Genomic DNA, 15,600 nt, shown 5'->3' with positions numbered 1-15,600 from the left:
AGCTTTTCCAGCATTTTCTGCTTTTTGTTGCTGTGGTGGAAGAAATTTCTGTTCATTCACTGGAGTATGTCTTACAAGTAATTTGACAATTTAGAGGTAGTGGATGGATTGGGAAAGGAAGCAATGACTGGGACTGGGTGTTGGCAATAGAATGTGGAAATGTGCAAACTGACATGTTTTGGATGAACATTTCTGGAGGGCAGCACATAGATAAGAAATAGAAGGTCCCACTTGCCAGTCATTCATTCTCAGTCATCAACGTGGGATATTACAGATCTGAAATATCGTATGCATGTATTTAAACTCTTCCATGGATTTTCTCCTGTTGTCCATTACAATCCTTCTCAAAACTTTTCATACTTCTAATTCCAGCATCTTCCCAATATAATTTGTGGTTTAGACAGTAGCATTTCACAAGATGCCAAGTCCAAGACCTCTCTTGGGCTTGAGCATAAAAATCAAGGTTTGCACTCCAGTGCAGTACTGAGGGAACTCTGCACTGTCGGAGATGCTGTCTTGGAAATGGAAGCCCCAGCTATCTTGTTGGGTGGATGTAAGAGATCCCTTTGCATTATCTTAAAGAAGTGTCCAGTCAATATCTGTCTTTAAATTTACATCACAAAGAACAGATTTGAGGGAGTTTGGTGAGCGCAGATTGTCTGTTGCACAGTTTCTCCAGCAATTTCTTTTCTTAATGCATGTTGCTCTAGTTTCTATTCAGTTATATCTGCAGCGAATGCAATATTCATGTGACTGAACATTATATTTTAAAAATTAAATGGTTTATGTCCATACTTGGGGGAATCCTCATGTGAGAATCCTCAGTAAAACTTGAACGTGTAGAAACAAAAACAGGACTGGGATCTAATTATATTTCCATCTTTGGCATTAAAATAGAAATGTGTTTTGGGGAGACTGTATTTCACAGCAGTTATGTATATGATACATAATGCTCATGATTAAAAACAGAATATGCTGGGAATACTCTGCAGAACTGGCAGCATCACTGTGAAGTGAAAAACTGAGTTAAAGTTTCAGATTTTTGTAATGCTGACCAAAGATTGCATCAGCAGCACCATAGAAGCAGAAAAACAATTAAACAAATTTTCTCCCCTTCACTCAAAATGCAAATGAATGCTGAAAATATTTGCATTGTACTCTAGTAAGGAATTGAAGCAATTTCACTTCATTTTAAAAGCAGCCTCATTTTACAGCCTTTTCACATCCACTTTAATGCCCTTCATTCTGTAATTGCTCCACCGTAAACCTTCAGTGTATAAATTTATGGGCTGAAGCTGAGAGTATTTGGACAGACAGACAAGTACATGTATATGTTGAAATAAAATGTTCATTGCAAAACATCACTGAATAGGAATGCACCTCCTAGTGTCATGCTTTGTCTACTCTAGGTATAAACAGCAAATTGCACGCAAGTTAATTTCTAATTCAAACATTTGTGAAGGAGTGACTTGTCCAAGGCCAATGCATTTCCTTATAGTAATGCTCAAAAAGAGCATGTTACCACCATGGATGTACGTGGTTTACTCCCCAGTCTGTGTTGAGTAACTGATTTCAACAGGAACAGCTGTAAGAATGCTACAATGAGTTCATTGTCTTAAGGAAAGGAAAAAAATAACTAGGATGCTTGCTTCTGATCATTATCTAGCAATGCTTCACCTCCCCCTTCCCCAAGTAAAAGTGAATGCTGCAGTTGAGTAAGGGTTGGCTTATCTGTGATGTCTACTACAATCTAATAACCCACTGATTTTGCTGATACTTCTCAAGTACGAGTTACGACCAGATGGAAAAGGCAACTGACTGTGCTGTGGTTTAAGTTCTGTGACAAAATAATGTCACTCATTTCGAACCTCAGAGAACAAATTCCAGATATTTTTCCATCTTGTGTGGTGACCAGAATATTAACTAAACAAAGTCCAGCGTGAGAAGCTAAAGTAATAGTAGAAGCAGTTGATAAAGTAGCTGAAACGCTCCTCAATGGTGAGGATAATTGAAAGGAAATATTTGGCATGTCTTTATTAATTGAGGCTCAGAAAACAGATTTCTAGTTAAACAAGTTAGCAGAGGCAGCTCACACGGAAGCTGGGACTGCAGGAGTTCTGGAATACTGTTACATTAAAAATGCAGTTCAGATGAGGAAATGGAGACACCCTCACAGACCTGTAGATACAGAATGCACAGTTGTTAATTAAATAATGGTACTGCTCAAACATTGTAAGGTGATAATGTGAGTAGCACATGAAATTTCTATGGCAGGACAAGTAGGAAAATGGAAATCATAAACATCGATACACAAGCATTTCACCTGGCCAGAATTCATAAGGACAGAGTGTAATTCAATAAACCATGTCATACATGTCAGCTCATAGGAAAATCTCAACATGTAGTCAAATAGGAACCTTTGATACCTATACCAGTTTTTGAAGAACGATTTGGGTGGGTGTTGGTAGATTGTGTCAGACCATTACTAAAAGCCAGAGCAGGATCTTATATATTGGGTACAGTAATGAATATAATAACCAGAAACTATTACATTTAGGACAGTTATAGGTGATAGTGGGAAAATTAACACAGTTTTTTACTTGTTATAGCCTACAAGTTGAATATAATCTGATCAAAGTTCTAACTTTATGTCTAAAACTTTCCAGGACATAATCAGTCATTTATGTTTCAATCAATTGAAATCGTCTATCCACCCAAACATATGAAGCTTTGGGGAAATGCCATCAGAATCTTAAAACAATGACTAAAGCTCATTGTCATGAATATCCAAAGGACTGGTACAAAGGAATAGACACCTTACTGTTTGCAAGCCGAATTTTCCCAAATAAATTGATGAGATTTAGTCCTTTTGAATTTATCCATCACCATAAATTGACTGGTCCATTAAAATTCATTAAGGAAACATTCTTAAAGCAGAAAGACCAATCATCAATGTTGAATTACGTGTCCATGTTATTCGATATGCTCACAGGAGCATTTAAAGTAGCACAAGAGCAGTTTTTAACTTCATGAGCAAAGATGAACGAATGGGCAGAGAAACGTGTTAAGATTGGAACGTTTCTTGTAAGAAACAAAGTAAAGATATTCTTGCCTCTGCAGGGTGAACCTTTGAAAGTGAAATTCAGTGATCTGAACAAGGTAGCTCAGAGGGTTAGTGAAGTGATTTATCTGATAGATCCTTCTGATTGTTGGGAGAAGCATTGGTTATGTCACATAAACATGTTGAAGCAATAAATAAAAGTAAAGATACATAGTCTTACCAAACCACAGGACTGCTCTCTCTCTAAAGAGAGATGCCTTGTGGTGGTTTAATCTGAAGGTCACCACACCTCAGGTGAGGGGAGAGGTTGAGAAGTGGAATCCTTAATAATGCTGCAGGGAAGAGGATAAGCGAGAGCAAGTGTGTCAGGTTGTGAGAGTGGTGGAGGACGACAGCCTGTAAGAATGAGGTAGAAGGAGCCAAAGATAGTTTACAAAGTGAATCTATAATTTGATTAGCTAATCTGGAAATATTGGGTCAGCTAGACATTGTTTTCAATTTTTAAAATTCAATTGTTGGATGTTTCAAGTGGGCCCCAGTTATTTTTTTATTCACTTGAGGGATTGGCTGTGCCAGCATTTATTGCCTGTTCTGACTTGCCCTTGAGAATGAGATGATGAGCTGCTTTCTTGAACTGCTGCAGTCCACCAGCTATGGGTTAACCCATAATGCCATCAGGGAGGGAATTCCGAGATTTTGACCCAGCAACAGTGAAGAAACGGCGATATATTTCCAAGTCAAGATAGTGAGTGTCTTGGACGGGAACTTGAAGGCATGGTGTCCCCATGTATATGTTGCCCTTGCCCTTCTGGATGGAAGTCGTGGATTTGAAAGGTGCTGTCTGAGGATCTTTGGAGAATTTCTGCAGTGCATCTTGTGGCAGTGCACATTGCTGCAACTGAGCATTGGTGGTGGAGGTAGTGGATGCTTGAGGATATAGCACCAATTAAGTGGCTGCTTTGTCCTAGGAGAGGGTACATTCAGAGGAAGGATATCAGGAAGATTACTTAGAAAGTATAAGGAAATCAGTACAGATACACCTGGATGTACTATTTTAGCAATATAGGAAGTAGTCATAGAGAATCAGTATCTATAAAGTAAAGTGCTTGTCAATTTATCACAGAGAAACAAGTGCAGATGGAAGCAGAGATTCAGTATATGCAGGAGAATCACTTGATTGAATCTAGCCAAAACATCTGGATTTCACTGGTGGTGTTAGTTTCTAAACCAGATAATTCAAATAGATTCTGCATAGATTTCAGAAAAGTACATGCAGTCATGAAAGTCCTTGGTTAGAGTATTTTATTTGCAGATTTCGTTGTGCCTCATTTCTTTATAAGATTCACCTCTTAAAGCAGTACTGAGAAGTGCTATTAACATCAAGCGTTAAGGAGGTACTTGCTTTCCTCACAACAAATGGATTATATCAATGTTGTGTCATGTCATTTGGGTTTAAATGCATGACATCTACATTTCAAAGACTTATGAGTGAAACTGCAGTTGAAGTACCTAACTGTTGTTTATTTCGGCAAAGTTATAATGTGCAGGAATACATGGGGAGAACACTTAAAGTGCTACGAGAAACTCCTTAAGCAATTACAGTTAACTAGCGTAGAGACAATCCGTCCAAAAGTGAATTCACAAACCCAAGAGTTACTTACCTAGCACATTGTATAGAACGCAGGTGAGTACTACCAAGAATAGCTAAAGTGAAAGCACTAAAACTGAGCAGGAAATTATGTGATGTTTAGAATTTTGGGTCTTTGTGGGAAATTTGTGCTTAAGTTCAGTACAATATTTGTACTTTTAATAAAATTGTTACATAAACAGACAACATTGGTATGATCAGCCAGCGGTATGGTCCACAGAATTCCAAGGAGCCTTTGAGAAGCTGGAGGAAATCCTACTTAATGGGCTAGTTTTGGCTGCCCCTAACTTTACCAAAACTTGCAAAATGGTAAATCATGCTAAGAATCGGGGGATAGGTGCATTTTTATTGTAAGATGTTGCGTTAGAAGTAGAGAAACCAGTGGAATACTTTTCCATGAAATTGAATCAATAACAAAGGAAGTACTCTATTATGGAACATGAAACTTTAGATCATTGTTGGCTGTTTAGCACTTTGACATCTATGTAGAATATTGTTGCAATGAAACATTCATCTTTACTGACCGTAATGCACAGATAATCATTGAAAAGGTTGAAACTCAAAATGCAATACTGTTCAGATGGTGTCTATTGGTTCAACCATTAAATAAAAAGATTATTCACATTGCTGGCCAAGTAAGTGTAATCACAGATGTATTGTAAAAATGTAAAATGATGAAAGAAGTTAAGAATTTTAAGAGATGATAAGATATTCTATAAGATTTATATAAGGGGGTAAAGAGGATGAATGGATTTCAGGTTCATGTTTTATTGCCTATCTGTCATGTGTCATATATGATGAAATGCATTTTCGAAATGGTGTTCATCTTCCTCAAGGATGAAGTTATGTAAAAGCCACATCTTTTTGTTTAATTTTATTTTACTTTGGACTTGTGTAATGAAACAAGAGAGATACTGCTTTATATTGAGCATAAAGACAGTTATAGTTTTTAAAACGTGTTTATTGGAGCCCCACAGTGAGTTGTACACAATGTTGCTTTTTCCTAAACAATGAAAGCACCAAAACAATCTGTGTCTCTCTCCTGTGTGGAGTTACCAGAGAGTCTCCACTAACAGCAAGCAGTCTCCCACTTGCTTTTCTCTGCATTTTGTCCTCTTTCTTCATCTCAGTCATTGAAGCAGCCAGAGGACAGTGTTGGCCTTGTCATCCCACAAAACTTTCAGGATTAACATTTCTTCACCAGGAAGATGAAGCAGAACTCGCCATTCCACAGTAAATCTGCATGAAAACTGGCAACAAGATCAGGTACAACTGCAAGAGGAGATACTGGAGAAGAACCAAGCTAACTCTGTGAAGGAATTCACCATTGGCATATAATCAGCAATGCCATCTGTTCTGATCTCTCTTTCCACCAGAGAAGAGTAATGGAAATGTGGATTTGAACAAAGGTTGACCAGGGAAAAATGAATTTTTTTTCTGTTTTGTGGTTTCTTTTGTGGAAAATAAAGTTTGAGATCGAAGCCAAAATTATATGGTGAAAGGGGAAAAAAAGAGAAAATCATCATTAGAGACTCTGAAAAGGGAAAATTCTCAACCAGTGGTATGCAAACAATCTTGCTTCATCAACAAAGAACTGAAAGGAATTGAAAGAAACAAAAGAAAACAACAGATTAACTCTGTGATAGTAGGAACTGCAGATGCTGGAGAATCTGAGATAACAAGGTGTAGAGCTGGATGAACACAGCAGGTCAAGCAGCATCAGAGGAACGGGAAAACTGACATTTTGGACCTAGACCCTTCTTCAGAAATGGGCATTTCTATGACAGAGAAGGCAGGAGAGAGGGCAAGAAGGTGATAACATTCTCTAAAAGAATGATTCTGCTTTTTCTGGTCTTTTTCTGTCTTGCTTTGACACATTTACTTAACATTTGGATATGGTGTAGTTTTTCACAATGCTTATGTTGTCAACTAAAACTATTACGAAGTCTACTAGTTGCTGCACAACTTACATAACTTACAGCAAAGGTGGCCACTACAGTGCAACCTCAATGCAGTTGTGTAAGTAGCCAGATAAGAAATTGTGGTTCTCTATCTAATAACTTATTTACATTAGTATGGATCAGTTTTTGAATAACAATGCCACTTTAAAAGTTAGATGATTTTGGGAGATTATCAACGCTCTGAGGCCCTTCTTGTCCTTAGAACTGCCATCCAAAATAACTAATGAGCATGCTATCATTTCAAAAGTTCAGGTATCAATAGTCTCCGAAATCATGTCATTGCTGTAATTGTCATACATTAAACTTGATGCCACTGGGCGTTATAAGAAAAGACTGCTACTTAGAAAAGTACCACAGATCATCTGACCATCTGACTGCTTCAGATGATCGTGTTGTGGAGTACTTCAAACCTGTTACAACTAACTTGTGTAAACACCTATGTAAAAACTGCAGGAAAAGAAGGCCTTTGACAGCACAAAGTTTTCAATATTTTTAGCAATAATCAGACTTCATGCCTGTATTTCTGAAGTAGAGTAACTTGTGCCAACCAGGTGTGTGCAAATTTGATTGAGTACTTGTTCCGTAGATAAAGTATCATTATCTCACCCCATTGTTGTTTTAAAACTAATTGAACATAAGAACTGGCATAGGCCATCCCTCAGCCCCTCAATACACCATAGACTGTATCCTTAATAGCACAAAGTCCTGGATTCCGATCATCCATGTCTTCATTAGGATTGAATAGATTCCTAAACCACCTCAACTTTATGTTTGCCTTTGCATCACTTCATTCACCAATCCTACCATGTTTCTGTGCTCTTTTCCAGCCTTACATCCACTTTGAAAGGTGTGGCATTTGTTTCTCTGCTCACTCACTAATGCACACATCCTCTGAACCACCATTAACGATTGGCTGCTCTTTTCATCATTATGATGCTGTCTTTTGTAGCTTTCTTTTGAAATATGTTTGTTTTTATCTTCATCTCTCTCTTCTTCACTCCATTTCCATTTTTAACTTCTGCCCAATTAAGTGGTTTAAGATACTTTGTAGTAGCTGAGAAGTAATGTTGAAAAACAGCATATATTGATGAATTTCTTTGTCTTGCACTCATCAGGATAATTTGCAAGAATATCATTGAAGGGAAAACTAACACTTGTACTATATGAAGGGAAAATGACAATTGTCCTGATAAGTGTGAGATGAAAAGCTTCAACAAAATGTGTCTTTCTTCTGCAAAACCAAGTTTGAATTATCAAAAAAATGGTTTACAACTGAGGATTAATATAGTAAACAGTTATTAGCTATTGTTAGAATCCATAGCCTAGCAATCTGTGTCAGTTCTGCATCTTCAGTATTTTAATCCAGCTATTTAACCCTTTTTTGATAATTTTGGATCTAAAATGTTAAAATTATATCAACGGGGAAATTATACACTTCCCATATCTCTCTTATTCAGATAGCCTGTAAAACTAGCTACATTTTTGAAGAGATCAAAGGGGTTAGAGAGACTTGTAGAGAGACTCTCTGTAGAGACTTGTTTTGAGTTGAACTCCTGTTTTGAGGTTTACAGTAACAAATATCTTAATTGTTAATTGCAATGGCCAATATTTAAAAATTGAAAATCCATCTATTATTGTTTTTATTACTAGTCACTCTGCAGTAGTAACACTACTTCACTATAGGGCAATATGTAAATTTTGAACTGTAGTTTCCTTACTAGGATTTCAATTCAGCTTCATACTATAGCTGTAGTAATAATACATTAGATTTATTCTTTCCAAAATTGACTGTGTCAGGAGAGATCATTGTGAGCTATGCAACTCTAGGATTAATTGATTCTAACTCTATTATTTGTGGTGAATGTGGTGAGATGCTGTTTGGTTAATTTTAGGCAATGAATTAAAAAGCTTTGCTTAAGTATAGTACGCAAGATTGTATTTCTTTTGATATAATTATAATATCCAAAGAATTTAACAGCATTGATGGATAATTGTGATAGCTTTTATGCAGTTATTTTGTATTGTCATATGCAAACATGAAAATGTTTTCTTTTGATATCCTGAGAAGCATTTTTAGTTCTGTATTCATTAGAAATAAGACAATTAGGTAATTATAGAATATAAGCATATCGTATATACCTGGCCTCTGATAGCACAATGGTATTGTCCTTACTTGTGGCCCATCTCCATGGGATAACAGTATGTACATAGATGAGACACTTAGAGCTCTATAAAACTTAATTTATTAAGCATTTTGGCAAAAGATACACACATTTAACTACTAAAGATATCTCAAAAACTGACCTTTATTATCCTGGGTTCTGTTGCCAACCCCAAACGTTATCACCAGGGAGAGGCTGGAACTCTTCCCTTGGTGTCTTCACCACATCTCCTGAAATAGGGTACCTCTCCACAGTTGTTAATCTTGGAGTTACTGTTAAAATCAGCAGTTCCCTGGGCTGCTTTTTATACAGTTCAGATCTGTCAAGTTGGCATTCCATTTTCCTTACTTGAAATTGCTTGTGAAACTTGTCCAATTCCAAATAGTTTTACTGTAAATAGATAGCAATTGTTGAATACCTTTGATTTCTCCAAATCCTTCTCCCTTTTATGGCCTCACCTATAACTTAGCCCCCGATTGGTCTTCATTGTAGCTGGAATGTCATTCTGTTCATTCTTTCTGACTGCAAATGGAACTTGAGTATAGTAACCTATTTACCTCAGTGAGTCACTTTCCACAATGTCTTGTGTATCGCTTACAGTTAACTTATTCCAGTCCACTGTAACATCCCATATTTGATTGGGGTGGCATACTGGCTCAGTGGTTAGCAATGCTACCTCACAGCACTGGGGACCTGGGTTTGATTCCGGCCTCGGGCGACTGACTGTGTGGAATTTGCACATCACCCCCGTGTCTGTGTGGGTTTCCTCCAGGTGCTCTAGTTTCCTCCCACAGTCCAAAGCTGCCGTACTGAAATTGTTCATAATGATTAGGGATGTGTAGGCTAGATGGAATAGCCTTGGTAAATGTGAGGTTACAGGATTCGGTAGAGGGCTGGGTCTGGGTGGGATGCTCTTCAGGGGACCAGTGTTGTCTCAATGAGCCAAATGGTTTCTTCCCACAGTGTAGGGATTCCATGATTTCTTATCCAATTCTGAACCAGAAAACCTGTGGTAAGTGTCAACTACCAAGCAGGTGTATCATACCATGCCCCAAAGGGTTGATTAAAAATAATATATATCTTACAATTGACAAAAGAAATGCAATATTGTACCTGTGATAGCCCGACAGAATTTACATGCAAACAAAACTGTGATTGGTGTTGTTTTGTGGTTTCTAAAATAGGGTGGAAAATTTAAGGATATAGATGCATTCAATCAATGCTACTTTGTATATTATGCTGCTGAAATGACTCTGGGCACTTCCACAGTACAGGTCTGGAAAATTTTGTTGAACTGAAAAACTTGTTTATCTTTCTGTGCAGTTAGAGATCAGCCTTTAGTTAATTAAACGAATAACCTGTTTGGGAATGATATCAGTGAAGATACCTAAGCTTCATACTTATTGTCTGTTGAATGGTGCTCAATAATTACTGGATGATAACTTAAAACCACAATGATCTAACCAGCAAGTGACTAATTTTGTTACTCGCTTTTAACCATGCACCATTTTTCTTTGCAAATTGAGGGAATATGCAACAATTACATGCTTTGAATACTTTAGTTACGGTTTCACAGACAGCCTGAACTGGTGAAAGGTTTTTCCAAGACAACTGTCCGTGCAGTTTACCTACATATAATTTCTCATTATTGTTAATTATTTGCTCATTAAGTAGATGTGTAATGCTCCCTTGGTTTTTATTACATGTTCCTTTACTGATTTCTCCAGCTCTTGAGCCTGGGGCCTCCTCTGACCTTGAAAGTTGTGCTGGTTTGAGTTGCCCCACATTTTTTTTATGACTCAAAGATTCAAGTGGGGCTGGAACATAAATTGCTATTTGCAATGCAAGGCATGTTCTTGTCTCTTTTCGCATATTTCTGCTGATCTATAATTTAGTTGGAAATGATCAGTATGCTATAAAAATTACTGCAGGCAGTATGGAAAGTGTACTGATTCAACCAAAGAACACAGTTGTGTTTTGGGCATATTTTATTTTTATTTTATTTTTATTTTCACTAAAATAAGTTGGTTATATATTGAACTTTGGTGGGATTAAACTCAGGAAGTTCCCAAATAGCTTCCAAAGCTGCATGCCTAGTGTGATCCCTTAAGATCATAAGACACAGGAGCAGAATTAAGCCATTTGGCCCTTCAAGTTTGCTCCACCATTTGTTTAACCCCATTCTCCTGCCTTCTCCCTGTAACCCTCAATCCCCTGACCCATTAAGAACCTATTTATCTCCATCTTAAATATACTCAATTACTTGTACTCCCGCAGCCCTGTGCAGCAATGATTTCCACAGATTAACAACCTTCTGGATGAAGGAATTCCTACCCGTCTCAGTATTAAAGGGTTATCCCTTCACTCTGAGGCTGTGCCCTCAGGTCCTAGTCTCTCCTATTAGTGGGACCAAGTCCGCTCTATCCGGGCCTCTCAGCATTCTATAAATTTCAATCAGATCCGCCCTTCATCCTTCTAGAGCTGCCTGGATCATAAGCATCATATACAAACTCTGTTTCATTTTTAGCAGAAAATGGAAAAAATTCTTCGAGCTTTTGCCCTTTCTACCTTTGTCTACACCTCTTTGTGTGTTCGGAAGTAAAGGTTGACACTGAATGCACTTTGGAAAACTGACACAAATTTAACAAATATGCCTGTTGCAAAAGTACTTAAGAATGGAGGGAGTCAGAGAGAATAAATTATGTGCTTGTTAGTCTAACATCTGTCATATGGAAACTGGATCAAAACTAAGTTAGATTTTTGATCAATAAAGGATTTGAGGATTATGAGGAGCAGAAAGAAGCTGGGCTTAAGATCACAATTCAGTCAACCTTGGTGATCTCAATGGATGGTAGACAAGGCTCGATGGGCTGAATGGTTTATTTTTGCTGCTGTTTGAGAACCCAGAGGAATACAGAAGGTTCAGAGGGGAGGTGAAAAAGCAAATTGGAGAAATACGGAAGGGATACAGGAAAAGACTGGTGGCCAACATGAAGGAGTATCCCAAAGTCTTTTCAAGGCAGGAGAGAAGGGACTTGGGTACCTAGACACATAGATCGCGAAAGGTAGAACGACAGGTAGAGAAAGCAGTTAATAAAGCATGCAGTATTCTGTGTTTTATTTACAAGTGCAAGGAGGTTATAGTGAACTTAAATAGGCACATGTTAGACCTCTGGAATATTTTGTGTGGTTCTGGACACCAAACGATAAGAAGGATATGAACATATTCTGGACGGCACAGGAGACAATTGTAAAAATTATTCCAAAGATGAAAAACTTCAATTTTGAGGATAGATTAATGTGGTTGGGACTGTTCACCTTGAATTGGGCTGAGAGGAGATCTGATAGAAATCTTCAGCGTCATAAGAGGTCTGGATGGAGTAGATAGGGAGAAACTGTATCTGCTTATAAAGAATCAAGAATGAGAGGGCATAGATTTGAAGTAATTTGCAAATGTGGAAAATACAATATTAATAAAACAGCTTTTGCACACAAAGAACAGTTTGGGTGGAATATACTGTTTGTAAGTGTGGTGGAGGCAGAGTCAGTAGAGGAATTAAGGGCGTAGGATGGTTATTTGAATAAAAATAATGTGCAAAGGTGTGGGAAAAAGACAGGTGAATGGCACTAAGTCATAATGCTCTTTTGGAGAGCCCGATACAGACATCAGCGGCCTACACCTGTACTGTAACAGTTCTGTGAATGCAGTTATTCTCATCTTCCTTCTTTCTTAGCTGAAGGCTTGCTGCTTTGTTAGTTTGAGCTTCTATGTATACTTTGGTTAGCTTCAGCAGTTACTGTCAATGTTTTAATGGCGTCAGTGATTATTGGTGGATTTCATGTCACATTACACTTATCAATAGCAACTATTTTGAAAATGACATAATTCAATGGAGAGATCTTTGGTGAAAATAAACTGAATTATTTTGTCAGAGAGAAATAATGTTCCTACAGATTGATAAGCCTCTAGTTAAATGCATAATAAAGCACTAAGCAATACAAAGCCCTCGGTCTGATCTGAGTTGATTATTCCCAGTTGAAGTAGTAGTGGAGACTTTATATTTAGCCTCAATTTTCATGCACAGGGAGAGGGGAAAACCTACCAGGATTCATACTGAGATTGCTGACAAGTGAAGTATACGTGTGTATATTGAAAAAATAAGTATGCAATGGGAATGAGAGGGAACACTTGCACCTCTCACAAATAAACAATTTTTATGGGTGTTGTTGGAGGTCCATCTACTCAGCTGCAGGACATCAAAGGAGGAGTTCCTTGGGTCCTTGCCAATGCCCAAACCTGTTTAACTCTTCCACCAAAAGTTATCCTTGAGCAGAAGTTGGGATGTTCAGTACCATTTGCAACTTCTTAGATAATGGAACAACATGTGCTGGCATACAGCAAGACCTGGACACAATTCAGGCCTGGGCTGATCGGCAGTAAGTGAAGTTTGTGCCAGGAAAGGACCAGGAAGTGGCTATTGCCAACAAGAGGGAACTTAACCATCTTCCTTTGACACCCAATGGCATTGTGATTGCTGAATTCTCACCATCAGCTTCCTCGAGGAGTTTACCAGTGATCATAAAGTTGGCAGTCCACCTTTTAAATAAAATGGTTACAAGAGTAGAGGTAATATGAGCCCAGTAACTCTGGGAGTGAGGGAAAAGCATAAAAATGCAAGGTGAGACAACACAAAGTTGAGATGATGTCAGCATCTAGGTAAGCTCAGAATGGGTTGTGTAGCAGCCAGTAAAGAGCCCAGAGCTACAATCTGGCCTAGTCTGTGACCTGGGTGCATGTCCCTGAGCACTGGGTCCTTGCAGTAGCATTATGATAATATCTCCAGTGTAGCCTGAGTTGCTGTGTTGAATTGCAATATTGTCCTGTAAGTGGATTGCTGATGTTCTGTACTATTTCTCAGATACTGGCAATACCCAGTAATGTAAGGTACATGTGGCTGGTGCCCATGGATGGCGCCCTGAGATGTTGGTGCCCACTTTCCATCATGGAGGTGGATGTTGGTTGGAACAAGCAGTGAGCTGAATCCAGCGGGTGCTCACTCTGGTTTCCTTGTTGAGTTTTCCCAATGTTGAGCATTTTGGCAATCTTGGTATGACAGGAGACTAAATAATAATAATGAGGTGAGTTGAACTGTAGACAAGGTATTTAAAGAGCAATTGACAACTTGCCACTACCGAGCAACAGCCTTGCTATGCCGCTTGTGAAAAGCATAAAAAGATGGTGTGAGTTGCTCCAGACGTCAATTTGAGCCATGTCACAGTTCTTGCCCAGTTTTGCAACACATCTCACTATTGTCCCCATCGTCCAGACTCCAATAAGATTCCACCTTATATAACCATTCCTTCAGTGTGGTTTGGTTAAAATCATTGAACTCCGTTTCTAATTGCACTGTGGATGTTACTTACACCCCAGAGGCTACAGTGTTGCAAGAAAGCAGCTCAGCACCACTTTTTTTAAAGGCAGCTAGGACTGACAACAAATGCTGGCATTGACAACAATTCACAAATACCAGGAACTGGTGAAAATAATACTTGAACTGAAAACAGAAAATGCTGAAATGTTCTGTTGAAATGGCAGTATCAGTGGAAAAAAAGAACTAAGTTAACACCTCTGGTCAATGATCTTTCATTAGAATCATGTACAATTTAAAATATTATGAAAGACTCTCATTTGATTCTGAATCCTGTCAGCAAATCTCAGCTGATAATCAGAGAACCACACAGTATCGAAGGCTATTTTTCTCATTGTGCTCATTTTGGTGCTTTGATTAAGCATTCCAGTTGTTCCGACTCTTCTGCTTTTATCTCATATTCCTTCAAATAATTTTCCAGTTCCCCTTGAAATTTATTATTGAATCTACTTCAACTGGCAATCCATTAACGGCCCAGTAACAATTTGTCGGATAACAAACCCTGTCCTTATTCTCACTTTAGACTCTTTTGGCAGCTACTTTAATTATGAATCTGTGGGTTATCGAGCATTTTGCCAGCCCTGTCAGTAGCTGTCCAGTTCACGTACACAGAACAGCCAGTTGGACCAGTACCATACCTCAAGATGTACTGCTGCTTTTTTGTAAGGAGAAGAGAAAAGGAGGAGGAATTTCGAAAAAATGCAGTATGTTGTGAACATTTTATTGGCAAGAGTATTGCAAGAGTGGAAAGTATATGGCTGACTCTTTGCTACAGTTTATCTGGCATACAAACCTGAACTGAGGCCTGAGTTCCAGAAGTTACAGGAAATTCTGACATCACTGTAGAAATACTAGGATGGCAATCAATTAGTTCAGTTGGTTGGACGGCTGGTGTATGATGCAGAATGACACCAACAGGCAGGTTCAATTTCCACACCGGCTGAGGTCACCAAAGAGGATCTGCCTTCTTGACCTCACCCCTTGCCCGATGCATGGTGACCACTAGGTTAAACTCACCACCAGTCACCTCACTGTAATGAGAGAGAAGTCCTCTGGGACAATGCAGTTTCAAATGCTAGGGCAATTGGTGCATCATAGAATTGCTAGAATGTAATAATTTGTGCTGACTATAAGGTGATTCAGCTCATTTCGAGTGGGCCTGCTAGTTAACTTCGATCTGAAAGAACGGTGATATCCCCCTGGCAATTTAAGTTTAACATCGCCGTGTGTGTGGACGCTTGTTCATGGTACAACTGGGGTTACGTTGGGACCCAGGCCAGTTACCTATTTTTTTGAATGCCCAGAGCTGAAGGAACAGAGATCCTCCAGAGCTGAATTT

General features: G+C 38.5%; 1 protein-coding gene and 1 pseudogene across 1 annotated transcript in view; both read left to right on the top strand.

The window, feature by feature from the left end:
- Window positions 1-15,600, top strand: part of si:dkey-34e4.1 (carboxyl-terminal PDZ ligand of neuronal nitric oxide synthase protein) — a 138,385-nt gene that overhangs the window by 4,647 nt on the left and 118,138 nt on the right. The gene's annotated exons all lie outside the window — the stretch shown is intronic.
- On the top strand, window positions 5,525-6,024 carry LOC125465242 (large ribosomal subunit protein eL39-like; annotated as a pseudogene).

The sequence above is a fragment of the Stegostoma tigrinum genome, chromosome 29, assembly GCF_030684315.1.
Source record: "Stegostoma tigrinum isolate sSteTig4 chromosome 29, sSteTig4.hap1, whole genome shotgun sequence".
Classification (NCBI taxonomy): domain Eukaryota; kingdom Metazoa; phylum Chordata; class Chondrichthyes; order Orectolobiformes; family Stegostomatidae; genus Stegostoma; species Stegostoma tigrinum.
Note: the sequence above shows the minus strand (reverse complement) of the source record. Positions and strands in the feature narration are given on the sequence as shown.